This window comes from Balaenoptera ricei, chromosome 17 (assembly GCF_028023285.1).
Source record: "Balaenoptera ricei isolate mBalRic1 chromosome 17, mBalRic1.hap2, whole genome shotgun sequence".
In the NCBI taxonomy this organism is placed as follows: domain Eukaryota; kingdom Metazoa; phylum Chordata; class Mammalia; order Artiodactyla; family Balaenopteridae; genus Balaenoptera; species Balaenoptera ricei.
In genome coordinates this window covers 6,416,255-6,421,160 of record NC_082655.1, presented here as the reverse complement: position 1 = coordinate 6,421,160, position 4,906 = coordinate 6,416,255, and the positions used below count along the sequence as shown (strand labels likewise).

At 49.9% G+C, this 4,906-nt stretch overlaps 1 pseudogene; it reads left to right on the top strand.

Annotated features, from left to right (window-relative positions):
* Positions 1–283: 283 nt before the first annotated feature.
* On the top strand, positions 284–2,251 carry LOC132352096 (eukaryotic translation initiation factor 3 subunit D-like; annotated as a pseudogene).
* The last annotated feature ends 2,655 nt before the right edge of the window (positions 2,252–4,906 follow it).

Sequence of the window (4,906 nt, the reverse complement as noted above, 5' to 3'; positions counted from 1 at the left end):
GATGGTGTGAGGGTTGGTGGTGCTCATTGTTGGGTCTAACCCAGTGCAGAGGGCGTAGTCGGAGCTCAAAAAATAGCAGCTGAAGTTCCCACGATTTCTGCTTTTAAAAATTGAATAAAATGATCAACATGCTCCTGACAGTATTTGCCAAGTATCTTAGGACTGAAGGATTCCTGTGATCTCCTAAAAGCCCTCCTGGTTCTTCCCAGATTTCAATCCAACCAGCATCCACTGAGTACTTATGACATGAACAGACATAATGTGAGTCCCATCTCCTGGCAACATGGAGCAGTCGACGCCCCCATTATGCACAAGGAGCCTCCCATCTCTTGCTCCCATGCTACTGTGTGGTGGGACTTGGTCCTCTGGTCTCCCTTGTCTCTACCAGGCGCCAGATGGCTCAGCAGAGCCCCGGCAGGAGCATCAGAGCTTGGTTGGATTTCCGCTTACCCCCTTGGTGGTGGAGGAGAAGCATGGAGGACGTAGGGTTAACAACCAGTTTGAGTTTGGGGCGGAGGTTCTTGACTCTGGCTGCATATGAGCGTCGCCTGGGGAGTCCTTAAAACCCCCAACACCCCCAAACAAAATCCCATTCCAACTTAATCCGAATTTCTGGAAATGGCATCAGAGTGGCAGGGAAGGTAAAGCTCCTGGTGCTTCCCATGCTCCCAAGCTCGAGGACCGTGGGTCTGGAACCTGCAGATTCCACACACCACCATCAAGGCTACATTCCTCTCTCCCACTGTCGCCCGACTCGCGTGATCAGGAGAATCCCCTAAGGTGTTTGTTTGTTGAGGGACCCCTAGGCCTCTTCCTGTAGATTATAGTTCTTTCCATCTGGGGTGGCCCCTGAAACTTAGAGATTTAAAAAAAATAAATAAATTTATTTATTTATTTATCTTTGGCTGCCTTGGGTCTTCGTAGTTGCGCGCGGGCTTTCTCTAGTTGCGGCGAGCAGGGGCTACTCTTCGTTTCGGTGTGCGGGCTTCTCATTGCAGTGGCTTCTCTTGTAGCGGAGCACGGGCTCTAGGCACGCGGGCTTCAGTAGTTACAGCATGTAGGCTCAGTAGTTGTGGCTCGCAGGCTCTAGAGCACAGGCTCAGTAGTTGTGGCGCACGAGCTTAGTTGCTCCGCAGCACGTGGGATCTTCCCAGACCAGGGCTCGAACCCGTGTCCCCTGCATGGGCAGGCGGATTCTTAACCACTGCGCCACCAGGGACGACCCCGTCATCTGGAAGCTGGCAAAGACGCAGGGGAACGTTTTGCCACCGACGCCATTCTGGCCACACTGACGAGCTGCACCCGCTCTGTGTATTCCTGGGACACGGTCGTCCAGAGAGTCAGGTCCAAGCTCTTCTTTGACAAGAGGGACAAAACTGTGACTTTGACCTCCTGACGGTGAGTGAGACAGCCAGCGGGCCCCCTCAAGATGAAGGTAACTCCTTCAACTCGCCCCGCAACCTGGCCATGGAAGCGACCTACATCAACCACCACTTCTCCCCACGGTCCTTGAGGATGGGGAAGGAAAGATGCAACTTCCCCACCCCAAACCCTTTTGTGGAGGACGGCATGGATAAGAATGAGATCGCCTCTGTGGCGTCCCGTTATCACAGGTGGAAGCGCGGAGATGACACTGACCTCATCGTCCTCCGTGAGCACGACGGCGCCACAGCCGGCGCCAACGGGGAGGTGTCCTTCACCAGCATCAAGACCCTCAACGAGTGGGACCCCAGGCACTGTAATGGCGTTGACTGGCGTCAGAAGCTGGATTCTCAGTGAGGGGCCGCCATTGCCACCGAGCTGAAGAACAACAGCTACAAGTTGGCCCGCTGGACCTGCTGTGCTTTGCTGGCTGGATCCGAGTACCTCAAACTTGGTTACGTGTCCTGGTACCACGTGAAAGACTCCTCATGCCACGTCATCCTGGGCACCCAGCAGTTCAAGCCCGATGAGTTTGCCAGCCAGATCAACCCGCACATGGAGAACGCCTGGGGCATCCTGTGCTGCATCATTCGACACCTGCATGAAGCTGGAGGAGGGCAAGTACCTCAACCTCAGGGACCCCAACAAGCAGGTTGTCCGCGTCTATAGCCTGCCCGACGGCACCTTCAGCTCGGATGAGGACGACGAGGAGGAGGAAGAGGAGGAAGAGGAAGAAGAAGAGGAAGAAACCTAAGCCAGACAGTGATGTGGAGCTGGAGTCTGTGATTCTGCTGAGCCAAGGAGGGCCTTGGATACCTGGTGGAACGTTTGTCTGATTGTCGCTCTCTGCAGCTTGTCAGTTGGAATAAAGGATAAGTCTATTTAGTCTCTTAAAAAAAAAAAAAAAAAAGAAAAAAGTTCGGTCCCTGAAACTTGGAGATTTTAACATTCTGAACTCAGATAATTCTCACTGTGTCAAACTGGGAAACTCAGCCTTTTGCTGAAGGCTTTGGCTCCATTTTTTAAATTTTGTTTTTTTGTGTTTTATTGGCTTTGGCTCCGTTTTAACAGCTAATACTCGTGGAGGTGATGGTGAGTTGTCATTACTGACAGTTTACATAGTGGCTTAAGTAATAGGATCATAGATGGTCTTTCTAGAAGGATCACCTAGTCCTATACTCTGATTCGTATGTGAGGAAACTGAGGCTCAGAGGGAGGTGATTTCTCCCAGGTCACACACCCCATTGGCTCCGGAGGAAGCAGAGAAGCCAGACTTCTGTCTCCCCTCTGGTCTCCCTCCTCTGGGGCAGGACCTGCTCTGCAAACTCAAAATCACCAGGCAGCCAGAGTGGTCAGCGTTTCCGAGCAGGCAGCCAAAATTGCTTTCCCTTTAACAACAGATCCTTATGACAAGGTGGTCGGTGCTGAACAAGGTCCCCGGAGGAGCATAAAGCAGGGTTCCCCTCAGGGCCACACCCGCCAGACAAGGCTAATCCATTTTAGTGGACAGCTACCCTCTGCTCAGACACCCAGAAACCTTCATCTTCATTATTAACTCATTCATCACCATAACCACCAGCAGTGTTGCGAATCCCCAAGGAGAAAGCCAGCCGGTAATGCAAATGCTGATGCTGGTTTCCGTGTCCTTTCATAAATCTAGTTTTCAGGCAGCCTCATGGCTAATTGTTAGCACAGGAACTTAGGGATTGTCCACCAGGCTGCCACGTGGAATGCTCACAGTCACTCTACAAGGAAGGAAAGTTCAGGATAATTTGTGCCTCTTGATGGAGCAAGAATGAGGCATGGGGTGAGGGGCTGTGGGTGAGAGAACGAGAAGTGTCTCTGATTGGATCGGCAAAGAAGGGTCCAAGTGTTAGAGCTGATGCTTTTAGCTTTGTGACATGGGAAAGTCACTTCCTCTCTCTGGACCTCAGTTTCCTCATTTTGAAAAACTAGTCTATTTGACGCACTTCCTAGCAGTGACTCGTGAGGATGGACCAGTCCGTGAGGTGAAAGCAGTGAGCTTTTGTCTTACACAGAAAGGCTAGACCAAGACCAGGTCCACCTATGTGCAGATTTGTAACTTGGTGCCCACTCCAAGTTGAAATTTATTGAATATATGCTTCACAATCGTTAAGCAATAGAGTTACTTACTACTACTACTACTACTACTACTACTACTAATTCTTCTTCTTATTAAGCAATATTGGCAAAAGGCTGAGTCTTGCATCCAGGAAAGGTGGAGAAGGAGGCCAGCCTACCAGGTGCTGCACTCAGACCATTTGGCTCAGGCATTGAAAATTCAGCCCAACCCGACTTGCACTCTCTACAGGGACCCGATTTTATTCTCCTGGGAAGACTATTTAGTGGCCATCTGGGGTTTCAAGATCTCTGGGGAGGGTTCACTCTCCACTGGTCCCCTAAATGCCTTATCAAAATACCTCTCTCCACAGCATGTTGATAAACAGTGTATTAGCAGTGATAGTCACGGCCCCTGTAGATTGTTACCAGGCACTGACTGGCCGGCTCAGCCCTTAATAAGAGCCCAGGCACTCAGTATGTATAATTCTCTGTCCGCTTCACTTGCACGCTGTCAATCGAGGTGATCGGTCAACACGGAGTCCCTCACCGCCCCACGGACACCGCATTCTTCTGTTTCACACACTTACACCTACGGTGCTCCGCCTCCCACTTCTCAGGGTGAGATTTGGGATCATCCTTGAAAACCCAACCCAGACATCTTTTCCCCTGAAAATCTCTCCGTCTCCCCTCCCCAAGAAGCTGCTGCCTCCCCCCCCCCAAACTCTTGGATACCCTAAACATGCTTCTATTCAGTACTTTCCACGTCGGTAACAAGTAGCTCTGACTTACGCTGTGCTAATTGGCAAGTGTGCTGCTTGTCAACAGAATGTTGCCTCACCCAGCGCCTGCACATAGCGTGTGCAAAATGATATATTTTTGTAGTGGATAAATGTGTGTGTGTCAGTGTGTTTTTTGCTCTCAATCTCTGTACATTTGTTTAATTGTTCTACCACATAGCAATTAGTTAACGTGATTTTTGCCTTTAGGGTAGCCTTTTTTCCCCCTGTTTTGAGGAATTTTTTTTTTTTTTGCATGTTGAAATCAAAGCTTCATAAGGATAAGAAATTAAACCTTTCATAAGCATAACCAGACTTATGGGTGGGCAGTACAGGGTGGCTGCTATTCCATTAACACAAAGCAGAGCCTTCTGGCTGGGTGGGCTGGGATCAGGCATCCATCCCAGGCTCTTCCACAGTCTCTTTCTCTTTTTCCTTTAGTATCTATTTATAGCCATTCGTATAAGTAAAGTATTCTGCTTTTGAACTGGGGAAGAATGAGAAGTGTAGGTTATGGAGAAGTAAGGCAAAGGGGGGAGGAGAAGACAAAGAAGCCTCCCTGCCTTTGTTCATTGCTCTTCCCACAACAAATGATACCGTTGCTCTCGCCTATGCCTGTTCTAAAT